Raw genomic sequence first — 24,566 nt, forward strand, 5'->3', positions numbered from 1 at the left:
TTTTCCTTCTTGCTATTGCCTACAGTTCTATCCCAACCCCCATCCGTGTTCTTCTTCATTTTCTCTCCTTTGGCGTGAGGAAGGTCTTAAGTGCTTCAGTGGCACATTTCTTGTCCCTATAAAATTTAGACCCTTAAATCAAGGTATTAGAAACCTTTCCCATGAGATCCTCATTAATTTACAAATCGAGGCCGAAGGCATAGAGGAAACCATTCTTCCAACCCTGGACAAAGGAATCAGTGACTAGGGTATCTGACCCACACAATGTCTCCATATATGCAGTTAAGCCTTCCTTAGATATCTCACTCTATATGTCTTTGTTGTTACGCCATTCCTCATACACCTTTGTGGGCTCTAAGAAGTTTATGTCCCCTCCCATTGAGCAAGAAACCCCAAACACCATAGTCTATAGAGTAAAAGAAAATAAGATCGACCAGAGAATGCAGAAAAGGATATCCTCTAGAAAGTTTGGCTCTTTCTTATTAAAATTTGTTGTATCCATGTCTTTAATTCCTAATGGTGGTACAAGAGATAGTACAAGGCCCTAAATGTATCTAACCTTAACCATTTTCCTAACCTAGGGGCAATTATCTACTCTTTATTTTATCTCATCAGATTTGTCATTTAGACAAAAAATATGATCACCTTGTTGTCAATGGTAAGTCTTGTTTTGATATTGGTATTCTTTTATTATTTATTTGAGTGTGTGGGATTTTACGCACTTTTCTTCATCATTTCCAAGAACCTCCTACGCATCGCACACATAATAATCATTATGAATGAGGCTGAGGAGATCCACTCAGATTCGATCATTAAAATCCCACACTCTTCTATTAGCTAAGCCAGCTTAGATATTCACAGATTATCAACAACCTTGTTACCTTCTTGATGCACATGTAAAATTTGAAAGTCTTAAAATTCAAGTAGAAGGGAAAGACATTCCTCAATGATATGCTTGATTGACCAGCTAGGGGAAGATGGCACCTTAAGACAACTAATAATATAAAGAGAATCACATTCAAGCCAAACCCATCTCATTTTTTTGTCCTTAACCAACTTGACCCCAACATAGGCTACGTAAGCCTTGGCATAGTGATTTGCCTAGGTACCCAAAGGGAGGGCCACCACTAAGATGAGCCTACCATTGTGATCACGAACCACTCCTTCACAACTAGCAGGTCTGGGGTTCCCCTTTGTTGCCCCTTCCATATTGATTTTGACCCATCTCGAAGGGGGTGGATGCCACTTGATCCCATCTTTGGGACTCTTCAACTTGTGCAGAGGTTTGGAAATATCCCAATTAAGTTTCCACCTATAAGAAACTTCTAGGTCCTCCTTAGAGGGGGAATGATATATGGTGACATTAGACCCATTACAAATAGTTTGGAAATTTGTTGTAATAGCCAGTGAATTTTATTGGCAACAATATTGGCACAACAAGATTTATCCCTAAAAATTTAATTATTTTGTTCCTTCCATAATCCCCACACAATATGAGGCAGCATAAGGTTGCAAATACACAAAAGAGCCTGGTTAGCTGAGGGGGAGACCTACTAAGACCAACATTTAACAAATGAATTGGGAAAGACCCAATCCAAAGTCCACAGAGCCCAAAAGTAGGTCCACACATCCCAAGCAAAGTCACAACTGAACATGATGTGGAAGGCATTTTCAACATCCTATAAGCACAAATGACAATGATTGGGGGTTGCCATCCCCTTTTATAGAGATTGTCAATGATTAAAATTTTATTCTAGATAATAAGCCAAAAGAAAATATTAATTTTTGTGATGATCAGGTGGTTCAAAACTAACCCCAAACAGGATTGGGGAAAAGAGTCCTTGTATGCAACTTGTAGGTAGAAGAAACAAAGAAGTTACCATCCATGAAGAGGGACCACATTAAGAGGTCTTCCAATCTATAAATAGGGATGTGCACAAAATCCATGTACCTATGAAGAGTTAGCAAAATGGGGTCCACGATAGAAAGATCCACCCACTTGTGTTCATTGATATAGTCTGCGACCCATCTGCCAAACCGCCCAATATAGACATCCCAAAAAAATCCAAAAATAGGATCCATGGACAAGGGAGCATCCTCAATCCACCTATCATCCCAAAATAATATATTCCTGCCATTTCCCAACAACCACAAAAGTCCTTTAGAAAGAATAGATTTAGTACTTGAGATATACTTCCAAAGGGTAGAACAAGAGGCCATAGGTCTTTCATCCCCAAGCATGTCATTAACATGCGTATAATCATTCAGATACTTTCTATGGATGATCCTAGACCAATCATTATTGTCTTTCCAACTTCTCCAGAGTTGTTCTAGTAGAAGGGCTGAGTTGAACTCCTTCATTTTACGGATAGCCATACCACCCATGTTCTGAGCTAAACAAGCTTGATCCTATGACACCAGATGCAATCTCTTCTTAGTTTTCATGCTAAACCAAAGGAAGTTCCTTTGAATCTGTTCAATATTAGCTACAAATCTTTTAGGAATTCTAAAGAGGCTAAGAGCATAGACTGAAATATTTTGAAGGGCGACCTTGATCAACTGCACCTTTCATGCCTAGGATAACAGAGCACCTTTCCATGCAAAAAGCTTGGAATTAAATCTATCAATGAGTTTAGTCCAAAACTCATTAAGAACCTCTGAGGAGCACATCGACAACCCTTGGTAAGTCGACAGGAGGACATCAATATTACATCCCAAAATCTAGTCAATTCTCTGTTGCCTTCTCTCCGGTGTATTAAGGAAAAAAATAGAACTCTTTTGGAGGCTAATAACTTGGCCAAAGGAATTCTCATATAATTATAGAGTTCACTTGAAGTTTCTATCTTCCGCTATGGATATTTCCACCATAAGGATAGTATCATCGAAAAATTGTTGATGAGACCAAATGTGCCCATTGGAAGAGGGGGGCAAATCTTTCAAAGAACTACATCTAATCTATTTCTGAATATATCTTTCCAATGATTTAGCCATTAAAATTAATAAGGTGAAAGGGGGTCTCTCTGCCTTAAACCCCAAGAGGATGTGAAAAAGAAAGTAGGAGAGCTATTTAGAATAATCGAGAAAGAGGCAGAGAAAACTAGTTGAGAAATAATACTAGTGAAAGGATTGTTAAATCCAAACGCAGACAAAACCTTTAGCAAGAAGCTCCAACTCACACTATCATAAGCCTTGAGGAGGTCCAAATTGAGAAAGAAACCAACCTTCTTATTCACCAAGAGAGAATTAATATTTTCATGAACAGTCATAACCGAGTCCAAAATTTGTCTTCCTGAAACAAAACCATTCTACTGACCCAAAATAAGGGAGGGAAGGAGGGGCTTAAGCCTTAACACTATAATTTTAGAGAAGATATTTTAAATGGAATTACAGAGGTTGATAGGTCAAAAATTCAAGAAAGAATCAACCCCCGACTTCTTCAGAATAAGAACAATAAATGTGGTATTCAATTCCTTTAACAAGGATTTGGAACCACAAAACTGCTTAGCAGCCGCCACCACATCCTCAACCATAATGTCCCAATAAGTTTGGTAAAAGAACATTGAAAAAACATCTGGACACAAGGCTTTATTACCTTCAAAAGAAAGGAATGCCTCTTGGACTTCACTTTCTGAGGCAATCCAAATTTAAGAATTATTCACCTCTGAAGAAACAAGGGAGGGAATTTCCGATAGGAGCTCCATCTAATCTTCCATGACAAGATTCCAATCTTGAGAAAGAATTTTGGAAAATAAATCCACATCCTCTTGCATAATACTCATATGTAGATAGTAGGCTCCCATTAAAGTGGATGAAATGAATGTGATTAGAGGCTCTATGTTTTAGAGTAGAAATATGAAAAAAAATTAGTGTTTTTGTCCCCCCTCTTAAGCCAAATAGATCTGGATCTCTATTTCCAAAAATCATCCTCTTTAGCTATGATATCATGTAGTTTAGATAAGAAAAAAATCTCCTGATCCACCAAATGTGGAAGTGCAAATTGAGATTGAATTTGCATTTGGATATCATCAAGTTCCAACTTGAGGGCCTCTTTGTTTCTGAAGATATGACCAAAGGAGGTCTGGTTCCACTTCCGCACATTCACTTTCACAAGCCCAATATTCTAAGAAATCCTAAACATGGTAGAGCCCTATATAGTAGTATCCCACCATTCTCTGATCTTAAACTTAAGTTCCAAGTCAAGAGTCCACATTTTTCAAACCTAAAAGGAAAATTCTTTCTCCTACAAATTTTATCAATAACCAACGAAATGGGGTAATGGTATGATGAATCAATAAGGATCTAGACAACTACTGAGAGGGTAGGGGGGGTGAATCAATAGATAGAAAACTGACTAAACTTTCACCAAACTCAAAAACAACCTCTCAAGTCAAACACAGAACTGACTGGTTCAAACACTCAACTACAAATTACAATATTACTGTCAAGTATACCAATTGGTTGTCGTATCAGAATAATAGTAAAACAACTCTCAAACTCTCAAACCATTTAGCCAAAACATCCAAATACTTTACAGACAAAAGTTAAAGCACATTTCAGATTACTGGCAGACATCTTATCATATCTAAGTGGATTTACCAGCTAAGCAAATTAACCATAGCAAACATAACCATAGAAAAATTCACCACTTGACACAATGATTTTGATGTCGAAACCCAAATGGGAAAAACCTTGGTCGGGATGAATACCCACAAGTGTTTTGAAGTCTTTTGAAATTTGCCTTGTTAGGAGCCAAGCCTGTTAAAGCTTTTACAAAAAATCTTGTTAAGAACAGATCCTGTTAGGGACCACCCAGTTAAGGGATTGACTATAATTCCCTATTAGAAGCAATACCCTATTAGGAGTAACCTCGGTAGAGGATTATAAATCCAAGCTAATGGATCACCTGGTTAGAGGATTTAAATAACACTAAGCCTGCTAAAGATTACCTTGTTAAGGGATTTGACTATTGTAATTATTAGAGAACAACATGGGTTTGTTGATCTGGTAAATAGCACTACTCTTCTTGATCAAATCCTTTTTATTCTCTTATTTGCCTTCATACATACTGCAGATACAACTTTTGGTTTGGCAATCAATCACACTCACTTAACCAAAATTGCCAACACTACAACAAAACAACTCATCGACCTTATAAGAAAAAAAATAGGTTGGTAACACATAACAAACCTAAGATCACATAGAGATTACAAATAAATCAGTTTAAGTATGACCGTTGGATTACATAGCAATCATTGAGCATTGTTCAAGACAATCTCAACCACTCCTTGATCATCACTTCATCGATCCCTGTAACTCATCATGTGGTTTCCACTACATGCAATGCACTTCCTCATTCCCAAGATAAAACTGTTATCTCCACACATTCACTTTCACAACCCCAATCTTCTTAGAAATCCTTAACATGGTAGAGCCCTATATAGCAGTTACCCACCATTCTCTGATCTTAAACTTAAGTTCCAAGTCAAGAGTCCACATTTTTTCAAACCTAAAAGGAAAATTATTTCTCCTACAAATTTTATCAATAACCAGTGAAATGGGGTGATGGTATGATGAATCAATAAGGATTCAGACAACTACTCAGAGGGGGGGGGGTGTGAATCAATAGATAGAAAACTAACTAAACTTTCACCAAACTCAAAAACAACCTCTGAAGTCAAACTCATAAATGACTAGTTCAAACACTGAACTACAAATTGCAATATCACTGTCAATAATACCAGTTGACTGTCATATTAGAATAACAGTAAAAAAACTCTGAAACTCTCAAACCATTTAGCCAAAAGATCCAAATACTTTACAGATAAAAGTAAAAGCACATTTCATATTATTGGTGGTCATCTTATCATATCTAAGTGGATTTAGTAGTTAAGAAAATTAACCATAAAAACATTCTCCACTTGACACAATGATTTTGATGTGGAAACCCAAATGGGAAAAACCATGGTGGACATGAATACCCACAAGTATTTTGGACTCTTTTGAAGTTCGCCCTGTTAGGAGCCAAGCCTGTTAAAGCTTTTACAAAAGGTCCTGTTAAGAACAGATCCTGTTAGGGACCACTCGGTTAAGGGACTGACTTTAATGCTCTATTAGAAGCAATACCCTATTAGGAGTAACCTTGGTAGAGGATTTGAAATCTAAGCAAATGGATCACTTGGTTAGAGGATTTAAATAGCACTAAACCTGCTAAAGCTTACCCTGTTAAGGGATTTGACTATTGTAATTGTTAGAGAACAACAGGGGTTTGTTGATCTGGTAAATAGCACTACTACGCTTGATCGGATCCTTTTTATGCTCTTATCTTCCTTCATACATACAAAAGATACACCTTCTAGTTTTGCAATCAATCACACTCACTTAACCAAAATTGCCAACACTACAACAAAACAACTCATCGACCTTATAAGCAAAACAATAGGTCGGTAACACATCACAAACCTAAGATCTCATAGAGATTACAAACAAATCAGTTCAATTATGACCATTGGATTACATAGAAATCATTGTATATTGGTCAAGACAACCTTGACCACTTTGTGATCATTGCTTCATTAATCCCTGTAACTGATCACATGGTTTCCACTACATGCAATGTACTAGCTCATTCCCAAGATAAAACCATTATCTCTACATGCCAAAAACCATTTGAAACTCTTCACATAAAACATAAGGAGGTCTAGTTCCACTTCCACACATTCACTTTCACAACCCCAATCTTCTTAGAAATCCTAAACATGGTAGAGCCCTATATAGAAGTATCCCACCATTGTCTGATCTTAAACATAAGTTCTAAGTCAAGAGTCCGCATTTTTTCAAACCTAAAAGGAAAATTCTTTCTCCTACAAATTTTATCAATAACTAGCGAAATGGGGTGATGGGATGATGAATCAATAAGGATCCGGAAAACTACTAAGAGGGGGGGTGAATCAGTAGATATAAAATTGACTAAAATTTCACCAAACTCATAAACAACCTCTCAAGTCAAACTCATAACCGATTGGTTCAAACACTCAACTACAAATTGCAATATCACTGTCAAGTATACCGGTTGCCTGTCATATTATAATAACAGTAAAACAACTATGAAACTCTTAAACCATTTAGCCAAAACATCCAAGTACTTTACAGACAAAAGTAAAAGCACATTTCATATTATAGTTGGTCATCTTATCATATCTAAGTGGATTTAGCAATTAAGAAAATTAACCATAGAAAACATAACCACAGAAACATTCACCACTTGACACAATGATTTTGATGTGGAAACCCAAATGGAAAAAACCGCAGTGGGGATGAATACCCACAAGTATTCTGAACTCTTCTGAAGTTTTCCCTATTAGAAACCAAGCCTGTTAAAGATTTTACAAAAAGTCCTATTAAGAATAGGTTCTGTTAGGGACCATTTGGTTAAGGGATTGACTATAATGCCCTATTAGAAACAATACCCTATTAGGAGTAACCTCAGTAGAGTATTTGAAATCCAAGCTAATGGATCACCTGGCTAGAGGATTTAAATATCGCTAAGCCTGCTAAAGCTTACCCTATTAAGGGATTTGACTGTTGTAATTGTTAGAGAACAATAGGGGTTTGTTGATCTGGTAAATAGCACTACTCCTCTTGATCAGATCCTTTTTATGCTCTTATCTACCTCCACACATACTGCAGATACACCTTCTGGTTTAGCAATCAGTCACACTCACTTAACCAAAATTTCCAGCACTACAACAAAATAACTCATCGACCTTATAAGCAAAACAATAGGTCGGTAACACATCACAAACCTAAGATCTCATAAAGATTACAAACAAATCGATTCAAGTATGACCATTGGATTACATAGAAATCATTGCTCATTGTTCAAGACAACCTCAACTACTCCTTGATCATCACTTCATCAATCCCTATAACTCATCACATGGTTTGCACTACATGAAATGTACTTGCTCCTTCCCAAGATAAAACCGTTATCTCTACGTGCCAAAAAATATTTGAAAATCTTCACATAAAACATGCATATTTGGAAAAATCATTAGCATTCATCATTTGATCATAAACCAATACAACTAATTCACCAAGCTCCATTGGTTAGGGTTTTAGGGTTTCACACATCAACGGGTAGGGTTACCGGTTGATCTCACTGCTTCTCAAGTAATACCGATTTCCTTCACTAGCTCACCTACCGATTGCAAAACAACATCATAACAACATCATTACTAGTTATAATTGACATTAATGGCAACATATTAATTCATCAATGCAATCTTCCTGCAAATGCCAACAATCTCCCCCTTTGGCATTGATGGCAATACAAATATCAATACCCTTGATTGTGATGATCTTGTATAGGAATCCTGGTTTACATTTTACCATGTACTCTCCTTCAACCGAGTCTCCATGTCTTCAGTTGGTAACTGGCTACAGATATTCTCTCTATAAATCATTCAATTCTTCTCCCCGTTATCTTACAATTCTTCTCCCCCTTTGACAAAAATGCCAAAGTGAAAGTAAAATATGCAATGTCATACTTCATTGTTTTGCATCAACAATCTACAACTTGATGCTCCTCCTGTGGAATATCTCCACTCTACACCAATCTTTCTTCAAGATTCTTCAATTAGCTCTGGGACTGATGTATTCTACATCTGCTCAATTGACCTCATGTAGGGGCACAACCCCTATCTTCCCTCTAAGATACTCAAAAGTAGTCTTAGGCAGAGGTTTAGTAAAGATATCTGCTAGTTGCTCCTTAGTAGATACATGCTCCAATAACACATCTTTACTCTGCACTTTCTCTCTCAAGAAATGATATTTCAGCTCAATATGCTTGGTTCTAGCATCCAACACCAGGTTCTTTTAGATATTTATTGCACTGGTGTTGTCACATAAAATCTTTACTGGATCTCTAATCTTTAGCTTGAATCCTTCCAGAATATGTTTCATCTAGATATCCTAGGTACAATTCATATACGCTGCAACATATTCAGCTTTAGCAATGGACTGTAATATACAACTCTTCTTCTTGCTGCTCCAAGATACACGTCTTCCTCCAAGAAAGAATGCATCACCGGTTGTGCTTTTCCTATCATCAACATTACCAGCCCAGTCTGCATCTGTATAAAACTTCAAATCAAAGTTACCTGCATATGGATACCATAATCCATAGTCAATAGTACCTTTCAAATATCTAAATATCCTCTTGGTTTCTATCAAGTGTGTCTCCTTTGGATTCTTCTGAAATCTGGCAACTAAACCAACTCCATGAGAAATATCCAGCTTGCTATGAACAAGATAATGCAATTTCCCTATCATTGATTTATACTCCTTTTCATCAACAAATGCAACACCATCCTCCTTAGACAGTTTACAACTTGTAACCATTGGTGTCCCAATTGGTTTACAATCACTCATTCCAAATGTCTTCAATACCTCTTTCACATACTTAGACCGTGTCATAAAAATACCACTCTTCATCTGCTTAATTTGTAAACCTATGAAGAATTTTATCTCTCCTACTAGAGACATTTCAAATTCACTTTTCATCTCATTTGCAAGTCATCACTCATGTCATCATTGCCTCCAAATATGATATCATCCACAAATACTTCACTCACTAGTATCTTATCTCCTTCAGATTTGAGATATATATTGTTGTCTTAAGTGGTTCTCTCAAAACATATCTTCACTAGGTGTGAATGTATCCTTTGATACCATGCTCTCGGTGCTTGCTTCAAACCATATAGTGTCTTCTGCAGTTTGCACACCATATCCTTTGCATTAGTCAAAGCATAACCATCTGGCTTCTCAATGTATACTTTTTCTTCCTGTATTCCATTTAGAAATGTTGACTTCACATCCATCTGATATACTTTGAATCCCTTATAGGCTAGAAATGCAAGTAGATTCCTAAAACATTCTAATCTAGCAATTGGTGCAAATGTCTCACCATAGTCTTCTCCTTCTTCTTGTGCATAACCTTTGCATACCAATCTTGCTTTGTTTCTAACTACTACTCCATCTTCATTCAATTTATTCTTGAATACCCATTTAGTACCTATCACATTTTTATTCACCAGTCTGGGTACTAGGGTCTGTGTATTGTTCTTCTCAATCTGGTCAAGCTCTTCTTCCATATCTCTAATCCAATGATCATCTCCAAATTCTTCCTTAGCAATTCTAGGCTCAATAATGGAGATCATGCAAGAATTCTCTCTAATTCTTATTCTGGTTAACACTCCAGCATCTTTATCTCGAATAATCTGGTCAGGATTATGATTGAGTCTCACATACCTTGGAATGACATGATCATTATCTTCAGGTTCTTCTTCATCATTATCATCATCTTCTTCTAAATCTACCTATTCTGGTTGAACTGGTACTATAGCATTCACTTCACCACTTTCTGGCTTCACCGGTTCTGGTTCCAAAATCAGAATGCAAGGTTCGTCTTCCTTCTTTTCCTTACTAGTTTCTCTTGAAACTTAAGGACACTCATCCACTTGGACATCAACATTTTCAATGATTCTCTATGTCCGGTTGTTGTAACATTTGTAGGCCTTACTCTTGGTAGAGTAACCAAGAAATATGTCTTCATTAGTCTTAGCCTCAAAATTACTAACATAGTCACCTCTCTTGATAAAACATTTGCTGCCAAAAATCTTAAAATAACTGACATTAGGTGATCTACCATACCAGTATTCATAAGGAGTTTTATCCTTACCTCTCTTTACCAAGATCTTACTCATAGTGTAGACAGTTGTGCTGACAACTTCTCTCCAGAAATTTTTTGCTACTCTTCCTTGTATTAGCATCATTCTAGCAGCTTCAACAACTGACCGATTGTTCCTCTCTACAATAACATTATACCGTGGTGTCCTCGATGCAAAAAGTTGCCTCTTGATTCCATTGTCTTCACAATATTTAGTGAATTCCTCTTAAGTAAATTCACCACCTTGATCAGTCCTCAGACACTTTATCTTCTTACCACTTTCCTGTTCAGCTAAGGCCCTGAATGCCTTGAACTTACTAAAGGCTTATGTTTTGTCCTTCAAGAATGTGACCCACATCATTCTTGAGCAATCATCGGTGAAGATCATAAAATATCTATCACCTTGAATACTTTTAGTCCTTATTGATCCACAAAGATCTGTATGAATCAAATCTAACAAATGTTCTACTGAAAAAGATTTGCTCTTAAAAGTTAAGGATGTCATCTTTCCTAACTGACATTCCTTGCAAAGAGCAATCAACAGTTTGTCCAACTGAGGCAAACCTCTTACCGACTTGGACTTACTGACTTTGACAATGTTATCAAAATTTATATGACAAAATCTCTGATGCCAAAGCCAACTATCATCTACTTTATCAATCAAATAGTTGTTGACTTTAGGATTTAGGTGAAACAGGTTACCTTTTGTCTACTTACCGATTCCAATCAGTTCACCTTTGCTCCCATAGATTTTGCACATTCCATTTTTAAATTCCAATGGATAACCTCTGTCATTGAGTTGAGCTACACTCAAAAGATTGTTCTTTAATTCTTCTACCCAGTGGACATCATTGCACTACTCTTTCCAGTAAGAGAAATGGTTCCCTTTCCTTTTACCATGCAGGGTGAGTCATTTCCAAATCTCACAACTCCTCCATCAAATTCCTTCAAAGTAATAAATTTAATCCGGTCGTCGGTCATGTGGTGTGAACAACCACTATCTATGATCCAATCATCATAACTATCCATGCGATAAATTAATGCCTTCTGATCAAATGTCTCCTCTTTAATGGCAACAAAGACAATGTCTTCATTATCACCTCCCTCAGATTCCTCATCAATGATACCACCATCAACTGCAATGAGACAATCTCTTTTGCCTTTTCCTTTGTACTTCTTGTACTTCTCATGCTTGTGCTCATTGTAACCATTAGGACAGTTAGTTGCAATGTGTCCAATCTTGTTACATGCAAAATACTTCAAAGTTAATTTACCTTTATACTTACTGGTACCTTTGGGTAACCACTTGGCCAACAATGCTTCAATCTCAATCAAAGTATCTTCATCACCAAATTATCTACTGGATCTAGACTTATAACTATTCGCGTTGAGAAAATGCAACACCACAGGAGCCCAAATGATCTCTGCAAGCTGAAAAACCTATTACAAGGAAAAGGAAGGAAGCAAATCATAGAAGAAAGAAATACACAGAAAATATGCTAACTTTAGGTGCATAATAATTAATTCTTTTATTAATCATTATGTGAAAACCTAGGTTTTCCCTTTTAGGGTTTCTTGACCTATTAAAGGTTGAGTTCATTCTTTTCATTGTAAGAAGGATTATTATTGACAATACATTTTCGAGATTATTGAGCTCTCTCTTTTGGAGCATATTTTTCCTGTGTTTTTGTTCCTTCTATGATTTGCTTCCTTGCTTCTCCTTGTAATAGGCTTTTTAGCTTGCAGAGATCATTTGGGCTCCTATGGTGTTGTATTTTCTCAACTCCAATATGGTATCAGAGCTTCAAATCTATAGCTACTTGTTCTTGTTTTGAGAATTTTTGCTTTGGAAGCAGATCTAGGGTTTCAGAAAGTTTTTATGCACCTAGGGTTAGGTTTTTTTTTTCTGAGCACTTTGAGCCTAAACGGACCTCACCATCATACTTAGAAGGCCCAAAAACCCCTATGGTCATTTAAAATTTGAACTATTTTTGTTCCTAAGCCTCTGTCGGTGTCAGTACGACCCCCGATCTCTTCTCAGGCCTCAGGCCCCCGCCTTCCCTGCAAACCCAGCCTCCAACCACCGCCGATCTCCGGCCCCCGGCCCCTTGCTAGCCTCCCACCGGCCACCGCTACTTCTACGGCCTCCTCCACTCACTGGCCTCCTCCGTTCACCAGCCACCGCCGCCCCTGCGGCCTTGCTCTCCTGCCGACCACCGCTTCCCAGTGGCCCCACCTTCCCGACCTGCCACCCGTAGTCAGCCCGCAACCAAAACCTGCCGCCGACCCAGCCTCGCCGCCATTGGCCTCCCTCTGGCCCCACCGGAATTCACTTCTTGGCCACCACTGCAAACCCTCAGCCACTGGAGCTCCACCTAGCCGCCACCGAAGCGCCCCTCACTGGCCACCTCCACCCAAACAACCACCAGACTACCCCTTCCTCTTGTTTTGAAGGGGGGTTTGGTTTTTTGGTCATATCTTGGGCATACAAAATTGGTTTTTCGAAAATGAATAGGCATTGGAAAGTTGGTTCTGAGTCGAACCTCATGGTGTTGGTATTTTTTTCCAATTTTTCTATTTGACTATTTTTTTTCTAGTCAAAGTGAGGTCTCATTTTTGCACTCCAGGGGACGTAGAATGAGCATCCGAACTCCGTTTTTTGAAAAGTTCATATTTTTGGAAGCGTTTGCTATCAAATTTCCAGCCATCTAAGTTTTATTTCTAGATTCTGCTCCATGCATATTTTCTTCATTTTTTTGCTTTTCAGCACTCTAGTGGATATCTTGGTTGTTTCAGGTCCTAAGATCTCTTCTCTAGGTAGGCTATCTCTATTTTGGTTCTCGTTTCTATTTCCAGTCTTCTTATCATTGTAGCATTGTAATTATGCAAATGCACTGAGATAAAGTGCCATCATGCATTGTGTACTTGGGATCTTGCACATCTTGTGCCTTGTTGTACATGCACTATTGATAAAGTGCCATGAGGGGGTTGATGTTTGCTTGTTGTTTGCCATCTTCCTTTGTCCAGTGAGTGTTCCTTCCATGACATTGACCTCATGATGTGTGTCAAGTGAATGTTCCTTCCACGACACCATGTACTTTTTTCAGCACCTTTGATGTTCCTGGTTCTTCGTCATGCATTTCTTCTTGGCTATTCTTTTTAGTGTTCCTGTCCCTCCCCCTCTTCAGTATTATGGGGAGGTTTGTTCTATTGGTTCTAATGCTTCCGTTGTTCAATTGATCAACTCTGCAGGGTTTGGTGTTTTCATGCCATCTGTATCTTCGATTTTAGTTGTTTTGCCTTGTTTGCCATCTGATTCAAGTAGTGTCATTTGAGGGAACTCATACAGATTATAGTCTTCTCTACCTGGTCAAGTTCTATTTCAGTGGAGGTTCTTTAGATCAACAGTTATTCTTCGACAATGTTTGCAGGTTCTTCATGCATCAGTGGTGTTCTTTTCCATCTCTTTTTGGAGTAGAGTTTTTTCCCACGTGGTTTTCTCTATTTCTCCAGTTCATAGAGATTTCATTGTATTTGGGTACTTGGTCAAGCCTTGTTGTTGGGACCCATCTTTTCTGCTTTTAGTAGTCGTTCTAGGTTTTAGCTTCTCCCTAAGTCTAGCTTAAGGGGGGTGTTAGAGTATTCGAGTATTTACCTGATTAATTAAATAATATTTGTTTAATTATTTAAGTTCTCTTTATCTCTTTTACACTTAAGCTAACTTTAGGTGCATAATAATTAATTCTTTTATTAATTATTATGTGCAAACCTAGGTTTTCCCTTTTAGGGTTTCTTGACCTATTAAAGGTTGAGTTCATTCTTTTCATAGTATGAAGAAGAAGGATTATTACATTACACATTTTTTTGAATATTGAGCTCTCTCTTTTTGAGAATATTTTTTGTGTATTTCTTTCTTCTGTGATTTGCTTCCTTGCTTCTCCTTTTAATAGGTTTTTCAGCTTGCAGAGATCATTTGGGCTCTTGTGGTGTTGTATTTTCTCAACTCCAGCAATAACTGTGTCTAACATCTCTGCTTTTCCTCATAGGTGGGTTAGAAATTGAAGCTCTAAATGTAGATTCGGATTTCTGAGCACTACCATAATAACCATTTAATTCAAATGCAGTAAGTTTACCAATGATGGAGTCAAGAGTTACCTTAGTTTTATCAATAGACTTTAGCTCCTGAATGGTTGCAACTCAAATAGCATAGACCGGTAGAAGGTTTCTCAACACCTTACTAACCACTGTGGTATCCTCCACTTTACCACCAACACTCTTGATCTCACTAACTATCTCTTTGATCCTTTGACCATACTATTGTATATTCTCTCCTTCAGCCATTCATATGTCATCAAATTTACTTCTCAGACCCTCTTCTTTGGAAATCTTCACATGCTCATCACCATTATAGATTTCCTCAAGTTTCTTCCACACATCATAAGCAGTCTCTAGACCATGGACATCAACATACTTTGAATCAGACAAAGAACTAATAATGGCCTCCAATGCTTGATTATTTTCTTGTTGCTCTTTCTTTAGATCATCAGACATAGTCCCACTAGGTGCAACATATTGAGTAACAACATGTTCCCAGTATTATTGACTTCCTAGACTCTTGATATAGATTTTCATTCTATCACTCCATATTCTGTAGTTTTCCCTATTAAACTTCGAACATTCTTTCTTCATCATGTTCTTCAAGATATTTACCTCAAGTTGTTAGGCTTAGACACTAGAGGACCTGAAATGCTTTGATACCAATTGATGGTATGATAAATCAATAAGGATCTAGACAACTACTGAGAGGGTGGGGGTGAATTAGTAGATAGAAAATTGACTAAACTTTCACCAAGCTCAAAAACAACCTCTCAAGTCAAACTCAGAACTGACTAGTTCAAACACTCAACTACAAATTGCAATATCACTGTCAAGTATACCAGTTGACTATCATATCAGAATAATAGTAAAACAACTCTCAAACCATCTATCCAAAACATTCAAATACTTTATAGACAAAAGTAAAAGCACATTTTAGATTACCATTGGTCATCTTATCATATCTAAGTGGATTTAGCAGTTAAGCAAATTAACCATAGAAAACATAACCATAGAAACATTCACCACTTAACACAATGATTTTGACATAGAAACCCAAATGGAAAAAACCACAGTAGGAATGAATACCCACAAGTATTCTGAACTCTTCTAAAGGCTGCCCTATTAGGAGACAAGCCTATTAAAGCGTTTACAAAAACTCCTGTTAAGAATAGATCCTGTTAGGGACCACCTAGTTAAGAGATTGACTATAATGCCCTATTAGAAGCAATATTGTGTTAGGAGTAAGGTAGAGGATTTGAAATCCAAGCTAATGGATCACCTGGTTAGAGGATTTAAATAGCACTAAGCTTGTTAAAGCTTACCCTATTAAGGGATTTGACTATTGTAATTGTTAGAGAATAACAGGGATTTGATGATCTAGTAAATAGCACTACTCAGCTTGATCATATCCTTTTTATGCTCCTATATGCCTTCACACATACTGCAGATACACCTTGTGGTTTGGCAATCAATCACACTCACTTAACCAAAATTGCCAACACTACAACAAAACAACTCATTGACCTTATAAGCAAAACAATAGGTCAGTAACACATCACAAACCTAAGATATGATAGATATTATAAACAAATCGGTTCAAGTATGACCATTGGATTACATAGCAATCATTGCACATTGTTCAAGACAACCTCGACTGCTCCTTGATCACTACTTCATCAATCCCTGTAACTCATCACGCGGTTTCCACTACATGCAATTTACTCACTCATTCCCAAGATAAAACCATTATCTCTACAAGCCAAAAACCATTTGAAACTCTTCACATACAACATGCATATGTGGCATAATCATTACCACTCACCATTTGATTATAAACCAATACAACTGATTCACCAAGCTCCATTAGTTAGGGTTTTAGGATTTAGTACATCAACAGGTAGGGTTACTGGTTGATCTCACTGCTTCTCAAGTAATACTGGTTTCTTTCAATAGCTCACCTACCGGTTGCAAAACATCATTACCGGTTATAATTGACATCAATGACAACATAATAATTTATCAATTTAATCTTCATGCAAATGCCAACATGGGGAAGTGATCAGACCCAATCCTGGAGAAGTAAGATAGTCTACAGCTAAATCCATTCAACCAGATAGGCGAGATAAGAGCCCTATCTAGCCTAACCTAGATAAGATCATTACCCAATCTCCTATTGGACCAGGTAAAAGGCGCACCATGCAGGTCAAGATCGAGTAAACCATGAAGATTAATAAAATCCAACAAGTCTTGACTACTATGTATAGCTATAGGGGCACCACCTTTTTTATCAAAACTATATAGGGGTTTTTTAAGTCTCCCATCACCACCCACTTATCATAGGAAAAACTAGGTTTAAAAGCGGAAATATCCTCCCACAGTTTTCTTTTGGCAACTTTGTGGTTAGGAGCATATACAATCGAAATGACCCATGTGGTGCCATCTTTCAAGTGCACAAATTCAATAGCAATATGGTTAGTAGAAGAAAAGAAAATCTTACCTCTAACCAAACACGGGTTCTAGAAAGTAGCAAGGCCTCCTGAAGAACCGTCCACATCAACACAATGTAAACCTGCCTCTTTATACATTGCAATTTTAAGATCAACCACCTTACTATGAGGCATCTTTTTTTCTTGAGTAAGACAAATATTAGGTCTATGTTCCCTTATAATATTAGAAACATGGGCACGTTTGTGGGGATGATTCATCCCTTGAATGTTCCACGAGATAAACTTCATTGGGATGGGAGGGGGGAACCAGAGATACCCATCTCTAGAAGAGTTCTTTGGAGGCCATTTGCAAAATCTGCTTGACTAGCTTTCACCCTAGATTGAGACAGGGTAGGCCTGCCAACATTTCTTTAAGTCGAACCACAGTCTGCCTTAAGTTTGCTTCTAATGTTAATACTAGGAGTTTGGGAGATGTGTTTCCTTCTATTTTTAGTCTTCACCATTATGAACGGGGCCTCCTTTTCCCCATCATAGGTAACCACCCCCTTAGTCCTTACGTTTGCATCCAAATCTCCATCAAGTGGGAGCCCATGATCCATGTTAGAAATATTCTCTATTGCACCTTGATTCATTGATATCTAGGAGTTCTCTGAAAAGTTAACCATGATCGCAATACCCAATCCATTACTTACCATAGGTGGGCAGGATATCTCCCTATCAATATTCTCCTTCTCAGTTACCTCTCTATCAAGAATTTTGTGGTTGTCCTATATCTTTGGCGATCCTTGAGCCTTCTAGTTGGTTGAATTTTCCATGCCACTACCCCCTTTCTTAGGGCAATGTAAGGATTCTTTCCCTGACTTAGAAACCTCAAGATCTCCATTGGGAGAATTCACGGATATATCCTTCCCATCCGCCTCCCTAAAGGCCGAAACATTATTCTCAATGTTTTGATCATTTTTGCTCCAGATCTTCATGGCTTGCTTAGGTTTTATTGGACAAGCTTTAGCCCAATGACCGACTTTCTTACAATGAAAATAGACAAAGGGGATGGACTCAAACTCCAAAGCCTGAGGCCACTCTCCCAACCTTGACTTAAGCACCACCTCCCAAGGAAGATTAGTAGAATGAAGAATATTGACATAGATCCTTGCATAAACTAGTCTTTTTCGAGCTGAAGTCATATGGTCCACCGAAAGGAGCTCCCCAAAGCAGGCCACAATGCCTCTAAAAGCTTCCTTACTCTAGAATACCAGAGGTAAGCTCGGGAGCCTAACCCAGACTGGGGCTGCATCACAGATCCAGTTCAATGGGGAAAAACCAGGCTCCCATCTTTTAAGAGCAAGGGATGCGCTACCCAACATCCATGGGCCACTAATCAACACCGAAACCAGATCCTCTTCAAAGGTGAAAGAGAATGCCAAAAAAAAAAAAAAAAACTTTTGCCATAGCAAGGACATCAATATGCCCCTTATTCTTCCATTTCCTTGCAACCCAAGATCTAACCGAGTCAATATTGGGTCTGGGACCAACAAACTTCCCAACCAAATAGCTTACCATAGATGCAATACCCTTCTCAAACAACTCGTCTGGGATCGAAGACCGAACACCGACCAAAAGAAGAATCAATCGAATGTGCCACCAGGGAGACTGGAATCCCCTTAAGCTTCGAACAGAAAAGTTCAGACCATTTGCGATTTTCCCGAATAGGGCCCCCACCACCAGTAGCAGGACCCACCTTACCTCCCTCGCCGCAATCCACCTGGGAAGGGGTCCCAGAGGAATCCAAAAGCAGAGGGGGAGGATCAGAATCCCCAGAACCATCGAGTTGACTTGCAGACATTTCCCGCTTCTGCTAAATTCAAAATTCCACCACCTCCTGCACCCACCTCACCCATCGCTTCTTAGACCTACTACCATTAATATTTGTTAGTTTTCTACAGGGTTTTAATTTAATAGTTTTTGACTAGTGTGAAACCATATTGTAATGTATATCCTATTACTATCGAAATTTGTATTGCTAAAAAAAATATTTGGTGGTATTTTTGTAAAATATTATGAATGCAAACTTTATTTCTCATCAGAATAGTGTGATCCTAATCTATCATTCAAATCATTTCATTATTTCATCATTTAGAAATTTAATGCTAGATTATTTATTTGGAATTTTATGTGCTTTTTTTCTACTTCTTTTAAATGAGTATTATGTTGGATGAATGTTACACAATTTTCTTTGACAGCATCTTTTGTGGGCTGTTGAGCTAAAGAGGTATTCATGAAATTTTTTACCTAATTTAAAACATAGTCAAAAAATAATAATCTTATCTTTAAATAGGTGAATGTTGACATTCTTAATTTTTTTTCTAAATCTAGTAGCTTTGTGTAAAAAATATTTTTTTGGAAAGAGTTATTGTTAAGGTAGGTAATTATCAACTATTCTTAGACAACTTCTCATCTCAATTAAAGTCAAACAAACTAACTATTTATCTCTGTTATGCATTGATGTATATAAAATTATCATGGACTATGTATTTTTTTTTTTGGATAGACTTATTAATGAGATAAGGAGTTGTCAACTATTCTTAGACAATTTTTCATCTCAATCAAAGTCAAATAAGATAACTATTTATCTCTTTCATGTATTGATATATGTAAAATTATCATACACTATTTGATCATTGAATAATTTAGTAATTAAATCTTATAAATGATTGTATAGAAACATATTCAAAATAAAAATAAAAAATGTAGATGTTAATTCAAATAAATTAAAAAAAATGTTTTTCAATAACTTATAACATTATATCTTTAAATGATGATGTTAATTCAATTCCATATTGCTGTCAATTGATGGCCACTACATTTATAGATAAAATTATAAAGATGTTAGAGTTCAATTTTTCATTGTGTTATTTTTTGTTAAATAGGAACATATCTAGATTTTTTAAAAACTCATACTTTTGAAGAAAAAAATATAGCTTTATCTTTAGGGAGGTTGATGTCCACATTCTTGAAATATCTCTTAATCTTCACCTATTTTGAGAAAAAAGAATTTATTGGAAAGTGTTGTAAGTGAAGTAAGTATTTATTAAGTAATTTTAGACATCTTCTTATCTCAATCTAATTTAAGTCAAATAAGATAACTATTTATTATTTTTATTTATGAATATATGTCATGAACTCTTTCATTATTGAATAATTTAATAACCAAATTTTATAAAAGATAATATAGACATACATTTAAAAAAAAAATTAAAAATTAAACTGACTATTTTTATGTAAAGTAATCACGAACCTTAAAAGATAACTATGAAATTGAAAATAACTTGGAAGACAAAGAAATCATTAATAAGTCTATTAATATCAATTATTGATGGATATAGAAAACATCAAGAGAATGAATAAGGGTATCTCTGATCTATTGATGCACACATTACCTAAAATACCCACTCCCAGTATTAATATCATCACTATGAAAAGAGCTGTCTTTGCCATTTTGTTAATCTTCTAAAGAAAATATGATAGAAAGCAGAGAGGGGACATCCAATTTATAAGGAGTACAATCCAGTTAACTGTTGACAGATAAGCCCAAAATATGATTTCTTGGCCACCTGTTTTCTTTGGTTATGCAGATGGAGGTTTCATTTTTTCCAATTACAATCACTGATATTTCCATCATTCATGTATTCAGATGGAGTTTTGCTAGTGTTCACATTCCCAATTCCAGCTCCACCGCTACTCCATTTAAGGCAAAAATGCATCCTCTATTTCTACGCCTCTATATTTAATGGTTTCTCCTTGGAATTTTGTTGTGATCTTCTAATAATGAATCTTCTTTATTCTTTTCATTAAAACGGAATGCCTTGTCTAATTATTGCTATTTCTCTGATTATTTCTCTGATTAGAGATGGAGGTTTGCTACTCCATGTAAGGCCAAAATTTATCCTGTATTTCTACGCCATTGTTCTACTCTCTATATTAATCGATTCTCCTTGGAATTTAGTTGTGATCTTTCAATAAATTTGAATTATGATTCTTCTTTATCATTTTTATTATAAACCGAATGCCACTATAGAAAATTTGCAACATGAAATGATTAAAAAGTAAAAATGTGTATTATATATTAATGGTGCACTACTATCAACCAGCCATTTTAAAAGGTATGGGTTTCAATGTTAAGTAGTGTCTCATCTATAAGACCCTAGCCAATTAAGAAAGAATCCCTGTATCTGCCTCAAACAAGTAAATTGAATTGAGCAATTATTTCAATCATCAAATTAAAAGCTTTAGCTTATCATAAGTTCATCTAGACAACCAAAAATTATTGCATGTTCTTAACTAAAGTAAGGATTTCTAAAAATTGCATTGCTTAGAAAATCATAAATTGTGCAAGGATCATCTAATCACCATGTTCAGTACTCCTTGGTCCTTCCTTTAAGTTTCCATAATTATAAATTTTGAATGCGTTACAAATAATTTTTTATATAGTAAAGATAAATATATTTGACTTTATCTACCAAACCACCTTACTCTTGACTGAAGATAAATAAATAGTTCTTTTATTTGTAGATTTCTATATTTCTAATATGCATAATAGCTTACTTTTTAATCCATCAATAGTGAGGTCACACTCAACACTTTCTAGGGCTGATGGCTTGTGTGGTGGATCTTTGGGTGGTGACATATCCAGTGAGGTGCCTCCTATGAGCACTAAATGTCAAATGTGGGTGGTAGACAAAATTTCAAATAATCACTAGCTTTTAAGGTTAGGGTTTGTATTGATCCTTTGTTGGCACATGCTTGATGTCATGCCCTTTTCCCACAATAGTCTTGGCTGAATTCACACTTTGGAAAGTAGAGTTTAGATCTAGGACCGAAGGTCTCACGGTATACCCCCCTTGTTAGGCTAGGTGACTTTGCTCTCCACCAGTTTATTATTCATGTACTTCATCCTTCTCCGATTCCAAAAATATTCTTGGAAGGTTTGGTCTATGATAGGGAGGATTTCTTACAAATTAACTCTCTAATCTATAGATTTAAAAATCTAAGGCTAAAGCTAAGGGATTTGATTTTTTATTTTTCTAGTATCTAGAAAGATTTTTTGAATGAAAAAAATTGTATATTCTCTTATTTTTATCATCAAATTTAAGTATTTTGTTGACAATGAATGTATGTTAGAAAATGGGTTTTGGATTTTCCAACGTAACTTCTTGTGGATGAAACCATGGTATCTTAGTTACAAACTATCTACAAAGAAAATTTGATAATTTATATGGACTTTTAAAAAAATTTGATGAGTTACATGTTGGAAGAAACTCGATGCAACTTTGATGTAAAGTCAATTTAATTTTTTATTTTCACATCAAGATATGCATCATTACCATAATAAATCATCACTAATTATATTACTCCTTTGTTTCCTTTTCTTATTGAGCATATCTACTAAAGGAAACAATTGTTGAGGTAATGATTTAATATTTAGATCATGTGGTAGCATGAACTCTTAAATAGTAAGTGTAAAAACCATTGTTAAGATCATCATGATATTACTCCCAATTTCACTTTGATTCTTGTGTTCTATAGCTTGAGCCTTGGATTTTCCAAGGTGATTCCTTGTGGATGAAAATATCTTATCCTAGTTACAAACTACCCAGAAAGAAAAAATTATAATTTACATGATTTTTTTGGAAAATTTGATGATTTGCATGTTGGAAGATACTCGATGCAACTTGATAGAAAGTTAATTTAATTTTTTATTTTCACTTCGAGATATGCATCATTACTATAATAAATCATCACTAATTATATTACTCATTTTACTCTTTTCCTTATTGAATATATATATTAAAGAAAACAATTGTTAAGCTAATAATTTAATATTTGAGTCATGGGATAGCATGAACTCTTAAATAGTAAGCATAAAAAATAATTGTTGAGAGCATCACGAGATTGTTCCCAATTTCCTTTTGATTCAAGTGTGTTCTATAACTTGAACCTTTATTTCATTGTCACAACTAGCCCGTTTGTCCAAGGAACTATTTATTTCCCGCTTGAAGTCCTAAATCCTTTTTTTTTTTTGGTTACAGTGTAATTATGTCTTTTCTATATAACATTTATAAGTTTTCCCTAATAGAATGTTGAGTGGGCATGTCAAGCCATCGGAAAATGGAAACTATTAATTAATGCATTAATTTTTGAAATTTTTAAAAGGTAGCATTGGCACAATTGAAAATAAGTCACCTAAAGATTTGTAATCTAAAATTCAGCCAAAATGTCTAACAAAATTCTAAGGAGATGGTCGTTGCATTCTATTATTACTTTCTAATTATTAAATTAGTAAACTATATTAGCATTAACATTCAACTTGATTTACATAAAAAAAAAATCAATGTCAAATTTTTTAAAGTAAAATTTATATATTACATTTATTAAAGATTAATTATTTTATAAAAAATACAAATTTTTTAAATTTAATTACATTACTTTATTAATATTAAATTATTTAAATTAAAAAATACTATTATTTTTAATTTGAACAACATAAAATGAACTGTTTACTTTTGTATCTTTGAATTGTGTTCCAAAAGTTAGTTTTTAGCTCTAGTCAAAAAATAATAAATTAAGAATAGAATATCTAACAAAACCATACAACATACACATTATATCAAATTTTTAATTAGAATGATTAGGTGATGATAATATAAAAAATGAAATATATTGTTCTCTAATATTTAAATATGTATAGGATAAAATATTTAATTACATTTAATTATTTCACATAAATAAGATATAATTTTAATTATAATATAATATATAATATCATTCACACAAACAAAAATGATTCTATTGCATATTTAATAAAATAAAATTTTAACAGACTACACATTACATGCTAATAACCTTATTTAGCATTAATCTTGATGTACTTATGTTTATAATTATAATTAATAATAATAAATTTATATTATAATATCTAATAAATTTATGTGATAATTTTCATTAGACTTATCTTTATTATTATAATTATTAATAATAATAACTCGATGTTATAATATTATTAATAAAGTTATATGATTATTGCTATTATTAAAAGTTTTCAAATAAAAAGTTTTGAATGGGATAGGTTTGTACTATTATAAAATATTACATAACTGCAAAAAGACATCACCTAAGGCGCATGAGAAGTGCATACTCATCAAAAATTAAATTAAGGGCTTTTTCATCTAGTGCTTTCTTTTTTAGTTTTAGTTGAGCTTTATTTAGCTCCTCTTTGCTTTTCTTTAGTTCTCTTAATT

The sequence above is a fragment of the Cryptomeria japonica genome, chromosome 8 (genome assembly GCF_030272615.1).
Source record: "Cryptomeria japonica chromosome 8, Sugi_1.0, whole genome shotgun sequence".
In the NCBI taxonomy this organism is placed as follows: Eukaryota; Viridiplantae; Streptophyta; class Pinopsida; order Cupressales; family Cupressaceae; genus Cryptomeria; species Cryptomeria japonica.